We start from the raw sequence: 24321 nt of genomic DNA, 5'->3' as shown, positions 1-24321 counted from the left end.
ACTTTATCTGTGGGGATGTTCTATCTTTTAAACTTACCTTATATATTGACAGCATGGAGATAGTAGTGTACATTTTCATAAATTGTTCTCAGCATATGGAATGTCCTCTATCAGTGCAATTTTATATCATGAAGTATTTCCTGTCTATCTACTGATATTTCTTTATAAATTAACTCTATGGTTTTGCTCAATTAAACTACTGAAATTTGTTTCTAAAAGCTCTTAATTTTGAATATTTTTTTATTAAATGCTTTATAGTCCAGAAGACTTTCCTCAGTAAACAGTAATTTTCAGATTGATCTAATTTATATGACTTTTTTATTTCCTCTGATATATCCTGTTTCTATGATTTCAGTGAGAGATTCCTATTTTATGTACAATACTTAAGAATGATTAATGAGTTTCATTGTTAGGAACAAAACTTTAATAAAATTTATCTTAATTTCTTCTATAAATAATGACTGCTTCCATTGAATTATCTAAAGTCAATTAAATTGAAACAAATATAGTTTACATGGGGGAAAAAAATCCCTTACTGCTGCACTGTTTATGCAAGGTGCAACATTCAAATTGCTCTGGCAACCTAAACAATTAGCCATAGAGCAATAATGCAATAATACCTAGGAATGCCTGTGCTTAAGGTCGTTGCTTTTTCTATTTCATGGCAAATGATTGTTTAATGTCCTATTAAAGGAACAGAGATTTCTGACAATATAGGCATGAAGCAGACAGAATGCTGTTTTGCACACTTCCCATTGTCCTTAGGAAAATCCAGTCCTGCTCCTGTCTCATTAGAGAACAAAGTAATCCAGAAGGAGAGTTCAGCTGCAATCTTGGGATGATTATAGAGAAAGTTTTTCAGACAGACAGTAGGGCTTTGACACATATTTTAACCCCTAGGCATATCTCCAGGTCTGTACAGGAGACCATCACAGCACCATTGGAATACAATTCTTCAAGCAAGCCACTCACATGACCTCTGGCCTGGGGAACGTGCCTGAAGCGTAGGATCTGGCAGCAAGGCAGAGATGTACTGCAGCCTGTAAAGTGACAGCTAGGGTGCACTGATACATAAGTGCCTGGCAACTGCTCTGATTTATTGCAGTGGCTGTTATGGCTCTCTGTGAAGCCTAAAATAATCTATGAATGTTTCACATTTTAATAGTATTCATGTTGAGGGCCTCTGTGTGACTGCAGCTATATGATAACATATGCCCCAATTCGATCTGCCCTTTGTGTACAAGATGACACAATTTGTGCATAGTTAGCCATGAGGGAGACAGAGTTTACCCATTTCCAGTGCAGGCAACACTGGGTCTCCCAGCCACTCATATATACCAAAGAGAGAAGTATTCTTCTTCTTAAGAACATTTACACCCTCGGAGCTCAATAGATGGAATGTTCTTGCCCTTCAAGGCAAAGCTCTGCTGTTAGAACAAACACACAGAGGAAAAAAAATAAGTAACAAGCAAAGAAACTAGTTAAGATTTTAACGGGATTTGACTGGTTATTACATTGCCAGTAATTATGATTAATTTAAATGTTCAGTAACACCATGGACCTCAAGCAAGGGACATCATTAAGAGTACATACAGTTCCTAACAAAGCAAAAAGCTGTTCAAGAACATCACTGTTAATAGAAGTTGAGGAATTAAAGAGTTAGGAAAGCTATGGTTAAGACCACTCACAATATTCATTCCTTCCCCTGAAGCCCATGTTATACAATGGGAGCAGCTAAAGGAACTGCGGTTGTTTAGACTGGAGCAGAGGACACTCAGGGGAGACCTTATTGCTCTCTACAACTACCTGAAAGGAAGTTGTGGGGAGCTGGGGGCCAGCCTCTTCTCACAGTGATAGGACTAGAGGGAATGGCCTCAAGTTGTACCAGGGAGGTTTAGGTTGGAAATGAGGAGACATTCTTGAGGAGGCATTGGAACGGGTTGTCCAAGGAAGTGGTGGAGTCACCGTCCCTGGGGGTCTTTAAGGAAAGATTGGATGTGGTGCTTAGCGACATGACTTAGTGGGTGATTGGTAGTAGGTAGAGGTCTTTTCCAACCTTGATGATTCTCTGATTCAATGATGCTAAGCGATCTTCATTACACATCTTCTCTTTACCTATCCAGCCTATTTCCAACAGCATTTCTCCAGTCTCCATCTCTGAAACAATTCCACTGGATGCATGCTCCCTCCTTACTTCCAGGCAAGGAGCCCTGCACAGAAAACCCATGCTGCTCTCCAGTAACACCTCAGTATTAGTTCTCTTTTTTCCAGGTATATTCTGACCTTTCTTTCTCTGACATATTCCTTCCTATCCAGCTCTTGCTTTGCTCATCTTCAGTTTCAAAGTATTCCTACCAAAAGTTCAAGTGCTCAGCACTTACAGTAATGGCCATATCTACACTATTAAGTGAAGTAGGCTATAGCCAACTAGAGCAAAAGGCACTGCACTGCTAAAATCCATATGCCCAAGCCTTCCACTCTGAATGTTCTCCTTGAAAATCAGGATGGTGTGATCCTGCCATCCCAGTCATGCTGCACCATCTCCTAAGCCATGCAGTACATAGCTTGGGCATCCTGTGTTTCTCTACAGCTTCTCCAGAAGTGCATTTATTTGTATAATTTTCTTTATGGATTTTTTTGTTTGTTTGTTTGCTTGACATAAATGCCACCTTTCTGGACAAATTTGAAGTCTCTGCATGAAATCTGGCAGAAACACAATAGCTGCAGATCTCCTGAAAGAAAAGCTTACTGACATCTTAAGATGCTTTTCCCACAGCCTGGCTCTCAGCAAAGACTGGGTTGATTTGGCTGAAATTTTCCAACAATCAAAGGCAGACCCCTAGCAGAGAAAATTTAATCCCAAAATATTGTGTGGTAAAAAGCCAGAAGCAACTGAAAATAGGCTTATAGAAAGAGAAATATTGGGAAAGTATGAAAAGTGTTTCTCCTAGTCCTATTAATGATACCTTTTGGACTGGTCTGATATTCCTTGATTCTCCTATAGAGATTGCAAAAGATAAAGAAGATTTTACAGACAGGCTCAATAAATGCCAATTCATGGCTTTGACTGTATATTTGCATACTTCTCACCTGTTAAGTTTTAAGCTGGAAAACAATAAAAGTATTGTTGGTTCAGGAGCCACCAACCTGCACTTTCTGAATTCATGTTGGATCCCTCCTAGATTTACACATTTAGGTGGGAACTCAAAAATCAAATATCAGGGTCACTGCTATATACATGGATGCCTTTTTACTCAGGAGCTCACAGAGCGCACTCCTATGGTATGTGTCAGGATTTACTAAGCACATTCAGGGAAGCTGCCAAAGTGTTTGGAGTGCTTTGGCAGCAGAAGAAACAGCTGGTCCCATCAAAGTGATCACATTCTTGGGCATTAATTTAGAGTCCGAGAGGATGGAGTGATGTTTGCCAGGGAATAAGCTCCACAATCGTAAAGGGTTCATGACTCAGAAATCACAGGCTAATAAAGGTATGGTTAAAGCAGTTGCTTTTTTAACTAGTCATTTGGACCTTGAAGAAAAGGGTATTTAGGCAGAATGTCTGATCTGACTAGTTCTTTCAATAGCAGAAGCTATAGGTGGACTGATGTCATAAGAGCAATTGACTCTGAGTACTGGAAGCTATTCTATGCATTCTCAGTATATCAGCAAATAATAAGTCAGTGCTAGTGGAAGAATGAATTATTCATAACTATGTATTGTGAAAATATATTTGAATGTGCCTGGAAGGTTTCCTTCTGAGGAACACATGCTGGAGTTATGCAGAGATGTGTATCAGAAAAAAAAAAAATAATAATAATCTGTATTTAGATTAGATATAAGAAATTCTTCACTGTGAAGGTGGTGAGGCACTGGAACAGGCTGCCCAGAGAGTCTGTCGATGCCCCATCCCTGGAGGTGTTCAAGGGCAAGTTGGATGGGACTTTGAGCAACTTAGTCTAGTGGAAAGTGCCCCTGCCTATGGCAGAGGGGTTGGAGTTAAATGATCCTTAGGATCCCTTCCAACCCAAACCATTTTATGATTCTTGTTATGGACACTTAAACTTGATATATGTTTGATTGTTTTCTTTTCTTCTGCTACTTACACCAGCACAGAAACCATCCCCTTCCTGCTTGGAGCTAAGGCTACCATTGCACCATTACAAAATTGTTGCCTAATTCTTTCTCTTTTTAACTATTCCAGCAGCTGGAATTTTCCATCAAATGATTGGTTAACAACACATTGAATGCAAACAATCATCAAAACATACCCAAAACTCTTAATGAATAGAGGTGACATGTTTATCTTTCACATTATACTTGTGAAAAAAAGTATTTTTTTCACAACCTCTATGTCTCTCTCTTGTCTTAGGGTTTTATTTCCATGCCTTAAGACATGAACGTGTCTTAAGATATGAACATTGGGAAGGCTAACAGATGAAAAATGACTTTATTTATAAAAACACCAAATTTTGTAGAGGTTTGTTGTTGTTGTGTTTATCCCTCTTTGAGGAGACAACAGGATGTACCAAGAATACAGCAACATAGGTATGAGTAATGAATTCAACCACAGGCGAGGCAACTGGAAAGGTCTATGATGTGTAACAGTTGTTTATTAAACCACATAAACTACAGATTTTTTTTTTTTCTCCATAAGAGATTTTGGTAAGCAGAGCTACACATTGCAAATGTGTTTTAAAGGAAACTAATAGATGTGTAATTTTTTTCTTCTGGGAAAAGAAAGAAAAAAAAAAGTGTTTAATAACCACACAGCAATCAGAAGTTAACAACCTTACTTTTCACTTTATCAAACCCTTTTTATGGGGTGCTCTTTGCTGAGGGAAGGTGAGAGCTTCTGCTGTTACTCCGCGTCCTCCTCTCCCCCTTCCCCCTCCCCCCCACACACACCCAGCACAGAGTAATTAAACTTATATAGGTCAACATATCAGATATAAGGATCCTCTAAGAACACACCACTTCTGATACAATGTACTGGATTCAAAGACTATACAGAACTGTAGACAAAGTCAAGTGTGTAGCTCTGCTAACAAAGTGCTAACAGCAGGTGCTGTACAAAAAAAAAAAAAAAAAAAAAAAAAAAAAAAAAAAAAAGTATCTTTAAGAAAGCTTTTAAGCCTTTAATTACTGTATATCTTTGTTTAGAAGCCACCTTCAACCACCTTTTCCTTGTGAGCTGCAGGGGAAAGCAATTAAATGTATGAGAAATCCACCCTTAATTTAAAGCTGCAGGAGGAAGCAATTAGTGTAACAGAAGTATTAGCTTGTACACTAAGAAATACGGTACATGGAATCACTGGAGGCTGGCTATTACTTCGACATAATTAATACAGATTGTAATTCTTAAAATGTGTGAAACCACTGAAAGGTGAAAGTCATAGCTGGTCCATGTTTATTTCCAAGTCTCCTTATGACAAAGGACTTAACTCTTTACACAAAAACACATTGATACCTATTGGACATATAATTCACACCTTCTCTATATTCCCTTTACATATGTAAACCAACACCAAATATTTTATGATTCTATGATTCTGTGAGCTCCTGTATTTCTAAGGGGCAGGAGGCACAATGGAATGGAATGGAATGGAATGGAAATTTCCAAAATGGTTTCAGTGTTTTTAGGACCCAATCCTTGGTCAACAATGACATGTAAACTGAAAAAATCCCAGTCAATATGAACTCCACTGAATTTGAAGGCAAAAATATTACTCAAACAAGATCAGAAAATGTTTCACTTAATGGTGTTTTGTAAAGGATACATAGGTTAATTTGACACTTCTTGTTGCATTAGATAGTATGAAACTTCAATTAATTACTACTTTAATTTAACTGGTTCATTAAGAACTGATTATGGAACCACAAAGCAAGTACTACTTCTTTCTTGGTACCTGACATAGCTTACTTCTACAGTCTAAAGTATATGATCCTTAATCAAAATTAGATTTCAACAAAGATGTTAAATGGTTAATAGTAACACACAGCATCACTAAAACTCTAAAATAAATTGAGCTTTCACAGCTTTCAATCATACTATTCTCTTCGAAATACCTCAGTGTTAGTCCTTGTGTTGTCTGGTGTCCTTTATTATTAGCAGCTTACTTTACTACTAGTTTTATCTGAAGTTAACAGCACAAGTAAGCTGTTTCTATAAATGTTTGATTTTATGATCTCTTGTGCATTTTTCTCAACCAATTAGTCAAATTGCCTTCTTGACTGTATCTCCTTGCTAAATCTTGCTTTTTTAGTTTTTGTTATTTAGTGCACTACCTTATTCCATTAAAGACAAAGTTCAATTATTTGTCTTTTGAAGCTCTGAGTGCCTTGTTTAAAATGCCAAGTGCATTAAAAACAGGCCACCCTTGACTTTTGCAAGGAGATATAGAAGGATAATAAGTTAGTTTAATTTAATGGAATTTTGAAATTGAGCAAGCGTATGTATGTGTGCATGTGTATGTGTATGAAAATACCAAAATAGAGATGAAATGTTGTCAAGTCATCAAGAACACTTTTTTTTCTTCTTTTTGCCATTTTCTATTTTTTAATGTTAAAAAGTAGCAAGAAAGAAGGAAAGCCTTGTGGCTAAAACGAAGGACAGAGAGACAAGGGACATTGGAGTTGGAGAAAAATGTATTCTAGAAAATTTTGCTAGCATTAAAATAGAGCTTCATTGCCACACAAGTGTAAATGAACACAACATTCTAGCAGAGAAGAGCTGCATTTTTGCTGACCACTTGGTGAATCTGCCATTGTACCTGTTCCAAATCCTATTTAATGTCCTTATCTATTTACATTTCAATTTTGAAGACAACTCTATGCTGTCTTTTGCCTCTACACTGAGACTGAGCCCAAAAATTATAGCAAAAAATACTTATTTACAGCCTGAAACTGTGAAGAGAGCTTGGCAAACTTTGCAAAGAAATGGATCTTAGCTATCAATTTAAGACCTAGGGTGAGAGATCTCTACCATTTGTAGAAAAAACTTGAGATGGTAATGTGTTAAAGGGATCTGGAGGTTTTAAAAGTGGAGAAAGCAACTTAAAAGGTGAATGTGGCACCAATATAATATAGCAGTCACTATAATTGTAACAGGAGTCTTATGCGAGCTGTAGGGCAGACCCTACACATTGAGCCTTGTTGTGCAGCTTTTAGTGGCAGGAGTCATCCAGTTGAAGCTACTTTGATTAATAAAGGCAGCAGAAGGGGTGCAGCTACAGTAGCAATTAGTTTCTGCAGAGTTTTTACAAATCTGTTTAGAAGCCAATTGTCTATGGCAGGCATGTTCAGCATACATGTATCTCTTCTTGTGTAAATGGCAAACCTCGAGTAAAACAGAGATTAATTTAATTAAGTTTAAACATTTCAGCTTTTTTTATTTTATGGTTACACACATAAGTAGAGCAATCACTGAATACAAATATCGCGTATTTACTGTGGCATGATCCAGGCAATTACTACTAAAGTATTAAGGAAAAGCATCATTTCACTCTTTTAATTTTATTTTATAATTAGATGGGAACCATATTTTGGTGAATACATTTATAGTTAGAAGTTGTAGATTATGTCTCTCTTTGTTTTGGAAGGATGATTTTAGCCCTGTTGCTAAAAGCCTGTTAGCAACAATAAAAATAGCTATAAAAAGGCGTTTATAGCCCTTGTACTTGATTTTCTTGTTGGTTTTCATCAAATATTTCACACTCATATGATGTATGCAATGTACTAATAGTAACACAGACCTTCAAGAGTGATTTTAAACATCTGGTTAAAAACAGCTTTTTATGTACTCAGATTGTACTCAGATTTTTGGTTCGTTCATTTACATGGGTGTTTTGCCAGTTGTTCATTATGCCTCTGACTTCTGTCAGTTTTTGTTCTTAAAAAATGATTTGACAAAGTTTAGTAGGAAAAACTAAAAGCACAGCAAAGAAAAAACTACTGGCATCTCTTTTGTATGCCAGAGTTTTAATCACTTTGTGTTGAAAGACTTCCCTGACTTCCCTTTCAAGCAAACATTTTTGTACACAGTATTACAGGAAGGGCTGAATGCAGTCTACTAAATGCAACAAGGTAAATGTCTGCATGTATTCTAGATATACCATACTGTTAAAATCAGTCTGTTCGGGTTAGTTTCCATTTTGAGGAGAGCTGAGAAATACAACCACCAGTTTCTGTCACGTGCTGCATCATATCAATTAAAATTAAATTAAATTTCATGCAAAGAACACAACTTAGAAAATCCCAGCAAACAACAACGGAACCTTTCCACTAATGATTTCCAGTCATCAGAAGTGGAGAGAGACTCAGACAGCAGACAGCATGGTCCCAGCATGCTTTTTGCCTTTTTTTTTGTTTGCACAGTAGCTGTCAGTTGCAGCCCTGCAGGTAGTAGAACCCAGTGGGAAGAGGGGCGGGACAGAGCGATGCTGCCTGAACTGACAGCAAATTTAAATTACTGAGCTTTCTTTTTCTTTTTTTTTTTCTTTCTTTGCTTTTTTTTTTTTTTTTTTTTCTGTATTTTTCTACTCTGCGACAAACTGCAAAGATTCTAGTACACGCTAATTTAACAACCCTGCTTCGTCTTCTTTTTTTTTTCCCCCCCTTTCTGCTTCCAGGATAATTAAAAGAGAAACCTGTAAAGGCAACATTCCTTTAAGCAAGTTGGTGCTGCAACGTGCTGGTAAGGCGAATTTAATTTTTTTGTTCTCTTCCCCATCTTTTCTTTTCCTTTTTTGGAGCTGAAAGCTTTTGTATATCTAACGCAGTCATAAGTGTGGTTCCCCTGCTGTGGAGGGTTAGGATGTAATGAAAAGGTGTAACTGCTTGATATGTGACCTTCTCCTATTACTTAAAATGGATAATAACAGCTTTCGTGTCTGTCCTCATGATGCTTTTCTCTCTGTGAATTGACTATTTGCTCAACAGAAGCGGTGCTGTGATTGTCGCACTATGACAATGAGGACTTGATTGTTTTTTGGGTGCTGTTCCATGCTCCTATCAGAAAAGATACTTGAGTTGGGGGGTTTGTGTGTGTGATTTTTTTCAAACGCTGCCTGAAGCACTGATACGACGGGGGTGGAGATGGGGGTGGAGGAGATGGTCTTGGGTATCATTCTGCCTGTTCAGCTGTTTACTAGGTAGAGAAGTGCAACACTGAAACTTTTTTAAAAATAAATAAATATTTTTCAGCTTGCATTGAGTGAGATCACTGTCTCCAGGATTTATTGTATACTGGGTAAAGTTCTTGCTCTCCCTTGCATTGTTCTTCTGGAGAAAGGGGGGAGGGATGTTCTACTTCATACCTTGTCATAGCTTTGGAGCAGCTAATTGCAAGGAAGTGTCAAACTTTGAGATGAAATACCTGCCATTGTTTTTGCAAAGGATGGGTTTGATGCTCTGGATAGTTTCCTATGAATGCAAGCCTGCCAGATATAATCAGACCTGTATTATAAATGTTGCAATTCCTGCCTTACAAATCCCCTGATTTTTTGAGATCTGCTTTCTAGCCTTTTCCTGACATTAATACATTTTTTTTTTTCAGAAAATTAGAGATGTTCTGGCTTTTCTTTTTTTCAACCCTTATGAAACTTGTAAAGCAAGTTATTTTTGTTTTGTTTTATTTTTATTTTCAGACTTTCTACATATGATTCTCACAGGTATTAAATGCTACAACACCTACTAAAATCAAGAGGAAGTCTGAGCTTGTCCTGTATTTAAGAGGATATTGATGAGTACTCCCAGGACTGAATCTTACGATTGCTGAAATCTCTTTTTCTAATTGCAATTGCCGTTACACTTAAGAAGTGATCCTGCAGGTTTTTACTGAAATATTTAGAGTAAACTATGTAAATAAACACTACTCTTACAGTTAAATATTTAGAGGTTTTGTGGCTGTACTGAGGAAAACTTTTTGAATGTAAGATATGGTTTTTCAGAGAAAGATAGTGGAGCTGGAAATCCAGTGTGATTCAGTCCTCTAACTTCTTGAAAGCTACTTTCCTCAATATTTAAAATGACGTGTCTCAAAAGTAATCATCTACAGGGTGATACTTTGAGGTTTCCAAATTTAAAGGTCTATTTTGCTAAATGCATACCATGATTATAGGGGTGAAGTTGTGCAGGGAGAAGGGAGATGAGTATCAGGGACTGAACACAGGCTTCCTTTCATGTCCCTGGAGAGAAGGACGTGCCAATGCCATATGGAAAGTTACATTCTTTCACAGGAACTTGTTAGGGCATAGGGTTAAAGGGTGCTGCACTTGCAGAGGTTTGTCACTCCCTATGTCAGCCTTGATTTCAAGCACTGTGATACTTTTTTCTGAAGATTTACTTTACTTGTGCATAAAATGTTGGTATCTTCGGAAATGAGGTCATTGTAGCTCTCACACCTTACTTTTGCCCTGATAACTTTCATCCCCTCCTCCCCAACAACAAGGCCCAGAAAATTAGGCTTTGTCCCTTGTAATCCTAAACTCTCATCCATTTATAACAGGAGAAGAAAAGGATTGAATTCAGTGTTCTTGTTATGGAAATAAGTTTTTATTCACTCTGTATCAACTGACAGTTAGAAGCGTATCTGATGTAATATGAATAAACTGTAGGCAGTTGACAGTAAATTATGCAGCTATAGTCTCACATGCTCTTAGAAACAGTGCTTTTACAATGTTCAAGTGGCTTAATGGAGTGAAAAAACTGCCAATAGGCTCATTTGAGTTTGGTGATCACCCAAAGCCATGAGAAGTCCACAATGGTTGATACCCACTGCCCATGGCTGGCACCACAGTAGTGGAAAAAGCTGCAAGAAGTAGGGCTTGGGCATAGCCAGGTGTAGTCTGTCATAGAGGTGATGCCAAAGTTACTGTTATGAGGCAACAGAACAGCAAAGTACAGCCAAGTTCATATGTTGAACTTGGTGAAAAGGTTTTGTTCCTAAAGCATTAAAGAAAAAAAAAAAAAAAAAAGTCAGCTCTATCTTTAAGAAATAATAAACTATCAGTCTACTTTCTATTTGAATTTCGTCTCTATTTTTTAACTTTTTTTTTTTTTTTTTAAACTATCCCATCCACTTGAAATTCTTGTTGGCTTCTAGCAATACTCTTCTCTACCCAGCATCTGGAAATTTCTTGTTGAACAGAATTGCTTTCAATACAACAAAAAAAGCAAGGCAGAAAACTTGCTGTAATTTCCTGTCAGTATCACAGAAATAAGAAAACACTAGGCTAATAAAAATGATAATCTGAGTTTACAACTGTTAACAAGATTCCTGAATAGAAATGGTGCTATTATGTGCAAAGAACTTTTATCATCAGTAGAGGAATGTAGTATAAAATTATGAGTTTTATTATTAGGGCCCTGTCACCCAATCAGAAATCAACCCATAATCTTAATTTGTGAAAAGCCATAAGTTTTGGCATCTTCCCTCCCCTCCTATTAATAAAATATTAAAGACATTTTATAATTAGAAACTTTGATAACATAGCTATGAATTTTCTTTACAGGAAAAAAGCTGGCATAATTCTGTATTTCTTCCATTTCTCCAGCTCTCCATATAAAATCACTGCAAGTCTGAGTTACATGCAGCAGATAGAACTGGGGTAAATCCCAAAGTTGCTATGGGCAGTAATGATGGGATTTCATGGACTTCTGTCTTCTGAGAGAGACCAGATTCTCAGGCTTTCTCAGGACACTGCAGAAGAATTTATGAATATGCTATGGAACCTCTTTCATAAAAAAATTGGGGTTGGAAGAGACCTTAGCGAGCATCTAATTCCAACCCTCCTGGGATTGGAACACCTCCCACAACAGAAGGTTGCCCAAAGCCCCACCCAACCAGGTCTTGAACAATTCCAGAGATGGGGCACCCACAGCTTCTCTGGGCAGCCTGTACCACTGCCTCATCACCCTCAGAGTGAAGAATTTCCTCTTTTTCTAAATCTAATTTCCCCCTTAGCCTAAATCCACCCTCTTTCAGTTTAAAACCATTATCCCTTGTCCTACAACTACATTCCCTACCAGAGAGTCCCTCCCCAGCTTTCCTGTAGCCCCCTTTAGGTACTGGAAGGCCTTTGTGAGGTCTCCCTGGAGCCTTATTTTCTCTAGACTGAACAACACCAGCTCCCTCAGCCTGTATTCAGAGGAAAATTTCCCTGAATGTGATTATTTATCAATGTTACATTTCTGAATTGAAGCATCAAAAATGCTTAAATTTCAACCTATTCAATATTTTATTTCATTCTAGTAATAACAGACTTTTACCTTTCACTTCTGACTGCAAATGGTTGGTTCTCCCCCACACACACACACACGTAAATGATTTACAGTATTATAAAGGCCTTGCTGTGTTTCCATTTGCTTTAATGAATTAGCCATGGTCTTCTTTCAGTAAGAACCACTGTGGAAGCTCTACATCACCAAAGGAAGCAAGACAGCTGTATTTTTGCTCAGTGGCTCCAGTCTCTGGTACTCCCCCATTACCCGATTGATAACAGATTGGGCCAACACTTGCCAAGATACACTCCTTCCACAAGCCTGGCAGCCAGTCATATATCTTTCATCTCCTGGTGCTGTGTGCATGGTTCACTGTAGACTCCTTAGGACCCCTGAACCTGTGCAGGGTATATGAAACGCTAAAAATAATCTAATACTTCCTAATTACTTTCATCACCCCCTAGGCAATACAGCAGTAGTTATCAGCTCACTAGATATGAATTAAGAATATAAATAAATATTTTATTCTATTAAGGTAAAAAGTAAAATGTTAGCAAGAATGAAACAAAGCTAAAAGAGAAGCAGAGCCCCAGAGAGTGCAGTTCTAGACTATAATTATCACACAAAGTCTTCCTTCCTTGGCTGCTATGTGTCTCCAACGGCCTGCAAGGTTTATAACTTAGCTCCCATCCTAAGGGTGATGTGCTCCAAGAACTCTTAGAGCTAAGTCTTTCCTACTCCCATTGTTAAAGACACTGTCATTTCCATGGGGAAGATAACAAAGGGGCAGCAAGCCAGAAGTGCTGCATACACTTTTTTTTTTTTTTTTTTTTTTCCCAAACAGGAATTGTCAGCCACCTATATATACCTCATCTAAATGTCTTCTCTCTGGTCTTGGTGTTTGGACACCAGAGGTAGGATTTATCTCACCCAAATTTATATATTTATGCTGTATACACCTACATCTGAGCTAACCACCTCAGGATCCTGTTACTGTCAAAGGAAACAAACAGGTGTTTTCAAGGAGTGATTTATCTGACCTATTTTAAATGACTATTTTCTTTGAATCCCACTGTAGGACATCACATCCAAGACAGATCATTTAACCTCCTCTCCTCAAATTTTCTTAATTAACCGTACTGTTGCATTGCTTAATTTAGACATCTTATCATCTGCTTAGATTCTCTTGTAACTACTTCATGAATGCACAGTGCTTAAAACTCTGTAAATTATATACCTTGAAAAACAGTCATAGTACTATTGACTTACCAAGCCTCATATACCTGGCAGTCAACTTAAAACAAGGCTAATCATAGTGAAATTAGGACTGGATTGCATAGCACGGTAATGTTGCTCATGTATATCATTAGTCCTCAAGCGCTGCTGGGGGGATGCTGTCAAAAGTGCATTCCAAGCAGCGTGTTTAATGTACAATTAATCTTGTTCCTCATGGTTACTTTTATTAGGCTGAACTGAGCTAGTGAAAGGAGCTGTTGTGATTGTTTTATTTGTTCTACTTTGCAGACCAGTGGCATTTAAAAGCTACGCTGCAATGCTTTAACATACGTGAGAATCAGGAAACACCATGAATACACCGAAGTCCACCTGATTTAGATACCTGCATTTTAATGAGCTGATGTTCCTGGCATAAATTCCCTCACCCAAAGGAAGCTCAGTGCATTTGAAGGCTTCCAGACAGAGATTATGCCTTCCTAAGTTTGTACAGTTAAGGCTCCATTTACACCACTAAAAATATCTGCTACCCTGGCTCCCCGGTGTCACAGCATAGCTCACCATGTCTCATGTAACCACCTGTAGAGGAGCTTCTTGTGTCATCTGGGTCCTGTGTGGGCCCCAGGTGTTTACTTTTGTGCCCCATTACATGGTGTTAATACTTGTGGGTGATGTTGGCAGGCTCACAGACCACTTGAACAGAGGGATGTAAAGAAGAAAAGGCTGGAGCAACCTTTTTCATAAAGCCTAGAGAGTGTGAACCCTACAGATGACCATAGCCAGCATCATAATCAGGATTTTCTACAATGAGAACTTGATTAATTCCAAAATTACTTTTGTCAGTACAGAAATACATATTCATATGTATATAAATATACAATATAGATGTTGGAGACATGAGAACACACTAGGTAGCTAAGTCATTCCACAGTACAGACACGCTATACATCGGACAAATATGGTGTTCTTTAGGATTCATTTCTCTCTTCACTTAGGTAATCTTCAGTGTCCTAAAGATTGGTTTTAAGTTAGGGAAAAAAAAAAAAAAAAAAAAAAAAAAAAGAATTCAAGAATTCTACCACTCATTTGAAAAAAAAAAAAAAGGTTGATCATCAGGCATGAGCGATGTAAGTCTATGCTGAACCGGAGCTGCAGTGTTTTTCAGAAACAATATTCAGTAAGGCAAGAACAGCAGCCTGTTTTTGAAACATGAAGAAAATGTGACAATAATCAATAGAACTGCTCACAAAAATAAGAGCTCTCAACACAAGATTTTATGTATTATACTTTTGCTATTTTCAGTGATTAATTTATAGGCACTGTGCAAACCACTGACACAGTAAGTAATCCAGAAAGCCTGTTGTCTATGTTTTGGATAACAAGAAGCAGAAGTATAGATTAATAGTGGCTCTTAATCAATCTGATGCAGTCAATGTTTTCCATAGGCACTCCATTAATAAGCCGCTCAGCTAAAGCCTTTCTTTTGCCATATCCTAAGTCACTGACAATTATGAAGGTCATATGCATACTAAATGAAGCTTTCGCGCTTGAGTGAAGAACAATAGCAGCCTATCCAGTATCACACAGCAAGAGAGACCACACTTGCAGGATATTAAAAGCTGGGTACTCTTGCTGAACAGGTTTACACATTTAAGCCTTGATCCTGCAAAGACTTACACACATGCTTAACCTTACACACTGCGAATGAAATCCTGGGCCTCTCAAAATCAATGACAAAACTCCACTAACTTCAAAGGGCCACTCTGTGAATAGCCTTTTTGGCATCAGTGCAGCCACACAGAGTGTAGAAGTGTGTGAGCTGATCTCCCCAACCTTGTTGCTTGCGTGAAGCCTTAAGAGATTGAGGGAGCTGCTAAGTGTAACTTCCAAAACACCTCTTCTGTCTCACAACAAGCCACAAGCTTTCAAAGATGTTTTCTTGTTTGATCTGTGTTCTTTAGGGGTTTTGCCCAAACCCCATGGTAAAACCTGCAGGAGTGGTTTCTGCAGGAGAAATCTGTGAACAATCCTTTTCCTGGCTAACATTGCACTCTGAAAGGGTTGTTTCCTTTACTTTCCAGAAGATCCAATCCCTGGAGTTAAGTGGTTATGATTAAATTACATCTTTACTTAATATATATATGTATGTATATCTATATATTATGTGTCATGTGATTTAACAGGAAATCTGGGAAATATCTACTGAAATAACTTACAGGTCAAAAAAAAAAAAAAAAAAACACGATTTTTTGCAGGATTAAAATGCAGCTTTTTTCTGCTTGCTGTTGGCAATTGAGAAGAACTAACAGTTTGGTGACAAGCTGGGGAAGAGGAACAGTGGTCAGTCCCATTTTCAGCATGGATTTTTGTGCACAGTGACCCAGGTCAATTCTCTGACTGCCTACGCAGTCCTGCTGGGTCTACATGTGATGCAACACTCACCCAACGCTCACACTGGCTGAGCCGCTGATGTTAGGTAGTCTTTGGCAGCTCCGAATAACACTAAGGTGTCTCCTAGCTCCAGAAGCAAAGCTTGTGCTTGTAAATCTAGATCTCCCAGGCTTCAACAAAATGTTTAAAAACTGGTGTGGGGATTGCAAATTGTGCTAGGAAATAGGAGAGTTTTTGCCACCATCCCCCTAAACTGACAAAAAGATGGTTATCTCAGAGTAAGCATCGTGTAACAGGGAGGAAGCATTCTTTGGAAAAGAATTTTATAAAGTTTTGCATCCCAGTTATGCTTTAGGATAAGCCCATTTTAGTATTTGTGTAAACCAAATGATCATTTCTCCAGTAAATCGGTGGCATTCACTTGAAAAGAAGACTAGTGTGGGTAATCCCAGCAAAGATTTTTGTTTCCATTTCAGCATTTTTCTCTGACACATTTCGTTGCTCAAGCAATGAAAAATTCCACAGACCTTACTCTTTTTGGCTTTTAGTGTAAAGGTATTTTAATTTTATCTTCATCATGCTTCTGTACAAATGGGCTTTACATATTCCCAGCAAACTCCTGTGTGAAATTCTTAACCATAGAGATTACAGAAATTTACTGCTTCACTGGCATGGTCAAGTTGCCACAAAATTGCATTTGTTAATGTAGCTGTGAAAACACATGACACCTGCCATCTCTTAGTGTAAGGATTTTAAATATGGCTGGGAAGAATTTAAGAATGCCTATAAAATGGGGTTTGGCCATGTCAGTTCAGCTTTAGAAAGGAGACTGTGTTATAAAATCTTCACCTATAATTGGACACAAGTGACAGCTTTGCTTAACTAGTGTTCACAAATGAACGAGCAGTGAAAATGCTCTGCCTTTCTCACCCCAGAAGAATGACCATGGCAGATGTTAACACCGTTGAGAACAGCTTTATTGTAACTACAGGTGAGACAAATGGGAGATTTATTAGTTTGGGCATTGAGGGAAGGGGAGGGAGGGTAAAAGTTGTATCCAGTGCTGTTCCAAAGAAATGTAATGCACATTGTGAAACACATTGCATGCCACACACAGTGCTCTAAAACAGGGACTATTCTGTGCCTATGAATTCATGAGCATGACAGCATTCTTGTTTGCTTTTCAAGCACCCAGAATCACAAATACACACGATTCTGCTTTCTCTTTTTTTCATGCACTATCCTGTACCCATTTAAATTTGATGGAAAATCTCTAACTTCAATGATGATACAGTACAATCAATGACTCCAAGTCTGGGAACTCAGTGACCTGCAAAACAGTAAACAACAGACAATGAGGCTTCTATGATGGAAGTCTTGAGCTGAGACCTGATCCAATGTAAGCAGGATCCTTCCTATTCATTGTAATGAGCTAACAATTGGTCCCTGACATAATATGCATTCAAGAGAAATCTGCAGTGGTTGTTCAGGCAGTGATCCAGTAAAACCCTTAATTATGTGCTCAAAAATATGGCATGGGAATAGTCCCAAAAGAAGCCACTGCAACCACAAAAATGTTTTAAGTTCACCAAGTAAGTAAATGTTTAGCTGCTGCAGTATGATGCTTGGTGTTTTTGGTTGGTTGGTTGGTTTGGTTTGGTTTGGTTTGGTTTGTGTTTTTTTGTTGTTTTTTTTTTTTTTTTTTGTTCAGTCAATGCCCTCTGCCAAGCAAACCAACAAGTTTTCTTCAAATCCAACACATTGAGATGCCATAAATGTGTTGATATTCAGATTTGTACCCAAATTTTGTTGTTGCTTTATACTCCTTTATGCCCAGAGATACCAAAACACTTTGCTGAAATTGTGATATGGATATAAATAGGAATATTTACAACTTGAAATTCAAAGCTTCCTTCCTTTTTAGATTCAGGGTACACTTGCATATGATGCTGCTGTCTGCTCATCAGTAGAATAACTAAAATAAAATAGAATATTGGTAGAATCAGTAGAATAGGTAGGATAAAATTGTTTTAAAAAATGTTTGCAGTATAGGCAGGAAAATATAATATTCTGTAGTTCAAGTAAATTCTCTTTGCCTCAAACTCTTGAAGCAGATGCTTACTTAGAAGAGCTGCTTAAAGGCAGTTTGAACTTTTGTGCCATGTGGAACACATACAGTTTAACTGCTTCACTTCAGCTCATCTCATTTAACTAGGGGGTACTATATTTCTGTATTATTTTGCTTTCATGAAACCAGTGATATTCACCAGGTTTTTCAGGTAATACTGTTTACAGCAAACACTGCTTATGGTGTTTCCAAAAGTTTCCTGCTGTCAGAAGCATGAGGGCCAAATTGAAAATATTGGTTTGGGAGAATGTAATCTTTTCAGTACAGACTTTGGTATTCAGTGTAAGTGCCCAATAGTAATGATGTCCAGGCATAGGGCCAAATGTTAAAACTGCCCCCAGAGTGGATATACTCATACTCTGCAAGAGAAGCAGTAAAGTGTGCTCGTATTCTGGCCAGCAGCATCCAAAAGCACAGCTCCCCATGAGCATAATTCTTGCCAGGAGTATGAATAAGCTGCATCGAGGCTATGCATTATGGCAAGTGCTGCATCAGGGACTGCTAAGTAACTCATAAATAAGCAGCCTCTGCTGCCCCCAATTCCTGTATCGAGCTTCAGAAGGCACTTATATAGCTCCAAGTATGAAAGGCTTGTATAGTGGTCTCAGTGGGCTTCAAGAAGCGCCAAAACCAAGGTGGCTCTTTTCCATCCCCTGCTCCTTCGACTGGCCATAATTTTTCTGGCAAGCACATACATGCAGCGCCTAGAAGGATTTGGCTTCTATTCTTCAGCTCATATTCATCATTTGGGTTGCTTCAGTGAAGTTATGAATCCAGGATCTCCTGCTATGGTGTCATGGTTCCGCTCGAGTGGGCAGCCGAGCTCCACCACAGCCGCTCTCTCACTCCCCCTCCTCAAAGAGGAATGGGGAGAAAATATGTGAAAAGGGCTCAAGGATTGAGATAAGGACGAGAAAATCACGCAATAATTATTGTAACGGGCAAAACAGACTCGGCATAAGGAGATAGTAAGATTTATTGCCTACAACTAACAAGCGAGAGAAGTGAGAAAACAAAGGAAAAAAAAAACAAAAGCACCTTCCCCCCCATCCACCCTCTTCTACCTCCTCCCCCCGAGCGGCGCAGGGGAACGGGGAATGGGGGTTATGGTCAGTCTACAGCACTTCTTCTCTGCCGCTCCTTCTCGGTCACTCTCGTCCCCTGTGCTGTGGGGTCCCACCCACGGGATGCAGTCCTTGATGAACTGATCCGGCGTGGGCTTCCCACAGGCAGCAGCTCTTCCAGAACTGCTCCAGATATGGGTCCGTACCACGGGGTCCATCCCTCAGGAGAAAACTGCTCCAACCTGGCTCCCCTACGGGCAGCAGCTCCTGCCAGGTCACCTGCTCCTGCGTGGGCTCCTCTCCACGGGCTACAGGTCCAGCCCGGAATCTGCTCCGGCAGGGGTCTTCCACAGGCAGCAGCCTCCGTCGGTGCAGGGCCACCTGCTCCACCGTGGTCTCCTCCACGGGCTGCAGCGTGGAACCCTGCTCCACCGTGGTACTCCATGGGCTGCAGGGGGACATCCTGCTTCACCATGGTCCTCACCACAGGCCACAGGGGACTTCTGCTCCGGCGCCTGGAGCACCTCTCCCCCTCCTTCTACACTGACCTTGGTGCAAGGCTGTTCTCTCACTCCCTTGACTCTCCCGGCTGCTGTGTGGCGCAGCGTTTTTTCCCTGTCTTAAATATGCTCTCACAGAGGCGCAAAACAACATCGCTTATTGGCTCGGATCTGGGAAACAATGGGGCCCTTCCCAAACATGGGGCAGCTTCTAGATCTTTCTCACAGAAACCACCCCTATGGCTCCCTGCTACCAAAACCTTGCCACGTAAACCCACTACATATGGTAGAATAAAGACTCCAACACAGATGAAATCTTTATTAATAAATGAATTATGAATTAAAAAAAAAAACAAATAGTCACACTTTAGTAAGCCCACCAACCTTTTTGGTTTGGGTGCGGGTATTTATGCCCGCATCAGAACTATTTTTTTTGTTTGTTTGTTTGTTTTACATTAGTGCTCATTTCAGTATTTTTTTTATTGAGAGTGACCACAGTTCTACTCACATAACTGAAGTCTGCCAGGCTTTCACCTCATAAAAATCAGAGTAACCTCTTGCAGTTTGTTGATCCTCTGCCCCAGAACTGCATATGATATTTCTAGAGCCTGATTAGTCTTTAAAGATGATAGAAGTTACTGATCCAGCATGCACAACTTTTTGCATAACACAGACAAAATACTTTTAGCCAGGAGTTTCTATATAGGGGCTAACCATATCTATGAGGTTGTAGTAAAAGTAAACTGTATTATTACAGCAAAGTATCCTTTCTTGTTTTGGAGGTTTAAAACTTGCTTATTTGGAAGCAGTAGTTCAGAGGAGTTTTGTGCAGACAGGTAATAGTAAATATAAAAAGAATATGAGCATCAGATCTCTATACTCTTTTAGAGTATCTCTGCAGTAGAAGTTCTCCTAGTTCTAACTGTTAACCAACAAAGATCCAGATGTTGCTTCATTGCAGCAGAATCATAAATTATATGTTCAAATGAGCCAATAAAATGATTTACTGGAAGGCAATGTTCTGTCCACATATTCCTTTTCTTTAGATACATTTTTCTTGCCTTTCAGGACATTTTATAATCTACTGCACAGATACCATCTTTTGGAAAATCATGGAAATATTGTCAGCTGATGCATTTATCTAAATAAAGAGCCGTATAATTCAGAGCAAGGATAATCAACCATTTCTATATGTAAAGACAAGCTGACCACCATAAAACCAACCAATAATGTCATCGTTTATTTTTTTGTCCTTTTATTTCAATGGTAAATATATATATATATATATATAAAGATAAGCAGTTGCAGCACTAAAGTGTATATATATATAAAGTGTATATATATATACACTTTATATATATATATATAAATTTATATATATATATATAAAGTGTATATATATATACACTTTACTGCTGCAACTGCTTATCTTTCTTTGAATCTAAGACTGAATATACAGAAGCAGTTCTTTTTCTTGTTATTTCCAATCAACTTCATACTTCCAACTACTAAAAACCTCAGGCAAGTCTTTCTCATGAGGTCTGATTCAAATATTCCTATGAGTTAGTCTTCAAAGCTTTTACAAGAACAAATATGGTAATCCATGAATCCTACTAGTGGTTTATGTTATCTAAACATATATCTCTGTGCAAGTTTCAGAAAATATGCTAGGAAAAATTAAATGACATTGAAGCAGGACACAAAACACTTCAAATGGAACTAATTTTCACACATTGCAAAACTAGTCTGAGGCAATCCTTACTTCAAAACATTCTCCATTCCTCAATGTTTCTTTACACAGTTTCACTTGTTGCCTTAAAAATTACTTTTCCTGGAAGGGAAAACTTGATCTCAGGACTGACAAGTGAAACAGAAGGTAATAAAACTGTTTCTGAATGTTCTGGTGATAGTGGTTTATGCCACAACATTGTCCATGCCTTACCTGTGGGTGTGCATCTATGATTACGTCAGTAGTATGGAATAAAACAGTCAAGGACAACCCTATTGTCCCAAGGCCCATTGGCACACCATAGCTCATATCCACCTGCATGCATTCACTGCAACCCCAAAAAGATTGGCAACATCATAGAATCATAGAATGGCTCAGGTTGGAAGAGACCTTCTAGTTCCAACCCACCTGCCATAGGCAGGGATGTCACCCACTAGATCAGGTTGCCCAGGGCCTCATCTAACTTGGTCTTGAACACCACCAGAGATGGGGCATCCACAGCCTCTCTGGGCAACCTGTTCCTGTGCCTCACCACCCACATGATGAAGAATTTCCATCCAGCCTCACTATTGGGAACAGCCCCAACAGCGCTGTCCCTCAAGCCAGGTTTGGGCATTCTGAAGGAGCTGGTGTAACCCAAAGCTCTGCAGGGGAGCACATCATCAATTAAACATTTACGAATTATCCGGCAATACTATTTGAGCCACAACCCTGGCCTTGTTTTTTATATTAGTACATAATACAAACAAATACATAATTAGTACATAATACAAACACAGAACAAAGGGAATCTCCTCTCCAGAGAACTCATCTTCTCTGATTTGAACTTCAGGTGGGTGTACTTTCACATCTTGTTAACCATGTTAATAGGGAACTTGAAAAGAGGAGAAGGAAGTAATTAGTAGTGGGTAACTGTACAGACTAAGCAGGGCATTTTCGAATATAAAAGTACATCCCTAACTGGTGTAACAAAAATAGAGTATTCTCAGGATATCTTTGAACCACAAAGTTTTGGAAGATAGGAAAATATTGCTTTGCTTTTGCATCCTGCTTTAGACATACACTTTTGGCCTCTGATGGAAACAGGACAGTGGGTTGGATAGACATCTGGTATATCCTACAGCAACCCTAGTGCAGAATCCTTTTGTTACATGAAGGGGTGTGGGCAGAGGCAAGGAAACTTTTCTCCTTCTTTGAGCTGTCTATTGGTACTGAGCCACTGAGACCTGATGAGGACTGCTGGAGCCAAACTGGCTTTCAGACCAAATAAACTTGCACATCTGTATCTATCTAAATAAACACACCAGGTACTCATCAATACACCCTTGTCTAGGAGCAAATTGGATTCTGAACAAGCATCCAAAGATATAAAAGTGCAAATACACTAATGCTGTCCCTTTGGAAAAGTCATCTGCATACATTTAACAGAGCAGGGGGAAAGGGGATATAATTCAACTCACTTGAAATGTCACTTTAGATAATTTTTCTAATTGAGTCTTAATATTTCACTGCTTCCCATATCTCTCAAAATGATTATTAACAAATAAACAGATCTTTCTCAGTTGTCTCTGAAATAATAATGGCAAAGGCTTCATTGCATATTCAGGAGCTTCAATTTACGTGAAAATTATTTCTGGCAAAACAGCATGCAGCATCATGCAGACACATCTACTAATAATGCCACTTCCTTCAGTATGTGTTATAGAAGCATCTATGGCAGGGCATGTTCCAGGACTGATTCTATCAAATCAACAATACACACTGCCAGTGAGTGCTATGTCAGTGGAAAATATAAACACAGTATGCATGCAATATGATGATGCAAAAATGCATGTAGAGACCACATCCATTGTGTGTCCCTTCTGCAGGGTTTTGGCAGGCTTACTCCGTAGCTGGCCAGTTTAGAATTAACAGGGTCAGAAGAGATGTCCCAGAATTTAATATAATTTGGATTTATCAATGCCAGACTCCTCTGGGGAAAAATAAGTCATTTTTCCACAGCATAGATAAATCTTCCCAGAATATTTCCCCAGACAGATTCTCTCTTCTGCATCCCTTTGCCAACTGGAACCTTTTGATCTCAACATCCTTAGTGCCAAATTCTTTAATGGTGTAAATGAGTGAAACTCCACCTAAGGCAGTGGAGCAGATCCCATTTACACCTGCAGAGAACTTGGCTTTGATTCTGTAGCCAAGGAGAGATTAAAACCATTGGTTCTAGCAGATTTGTAAGCCTGTAAAAAATGCTCTTCATCTCCTGTTGCAGATACTTCTGTTATCCAGACCAAATATGATAGGGAAAAGCAACAGAAAATGCTCTTGAGGGGCTGAATCTTGGTCTGGGAGGGTGATACATTGGAGAATTTAACTGAATGTTGTGATTTTTATCATATAATCGAGTATACATTGTTATCATTTTGATTCCGATCTCTTCACTTGTACTCTGTGCCACTTTTTTCCAGATCTAATATGAATCACTTATTCCAGATTGCTCTTTGAAGAAGGCCTCCACTGATATATCTGAGATTAAATGAGTCACTCATGATGGATTGTGCTTCATGGCTTTATATACCACAGAAAATTATGCATTTTGCACTACCTTGTAAAATAACCATTTATCTAAGTAAACATATTGACTCCTTTTGGGTTCATATGTAAACTATCCTGGGTTGTGAATCTTAATTTAGCAAGCTCTTGACAGGCAGGAAAAAAGACAGCTAACAATGATGGAGAAGAATCAGTTACTTGAATGTCAATAGAGGGAGTTTAAAAAATGAGCTCAAAGTAACAGATCAATTTGTTCTCAAGTGTCCAGTCAGAGATAGAAGCTAGACAACTTCCATCACCTTTATATGCTGATGTGCTGATACGGAGTCAATTCAAACACAACAGAATGTGTTAGAGAAAGAAATGAGGCTAAATGTTTAGAACAAAAAGGAACTCTTAGATATTGTTTTCCAGGGATCCAATCTCTTTCTTTCCACACTTGCTGTAGGTAACAAAGCAAGATAGCTCATTTCCTAAACACCTCAGTTGGCACATCTGTAATATGGAAAT

The 24321-nt window shown here is 38.7% G+C and overlaps 1 protein-coding gene across 2 annotated transcripts in view; it reads left to right on the top strand.

The window, feature by feature from the left end:
- The first annotated feature begins 8632 nt into the window (after window positions 1-8632).
- CELF2 (CUGBP Elav-like family member 2) overlaps window positions 8633-24321 on the top strand; it is a 560320-nt gene continuing 544631 nt past the window's right edge. Inside the window, exon 1 of one of the 2 annotated variants that reach the window (XM_084506670.1) lies at window positions 8633-8692. The gene's annotated coding sequence lies outside the window, so the exon portion shown is untranslated. The remainder of the gene's footprint in view (window positions 8693-24321) is intronic. The other variant, XM_084506664.1, reaches the window with a different exon arrangement.

Source organism: Aythya ferina, assembly GCF_964211825.1.
Source record: "Aythya ferina genome assembly, chromosome: 1".
NCBI lineage: Eukaryota > Metazoa > Chordata > Aves > Anseriformes > Anatidae > Aythya > Aythya ferina.
Note: the sequence above shows the minus strand (reverse complement) of the source record. Positions and strands in the feature narration are given on the sequence as shown.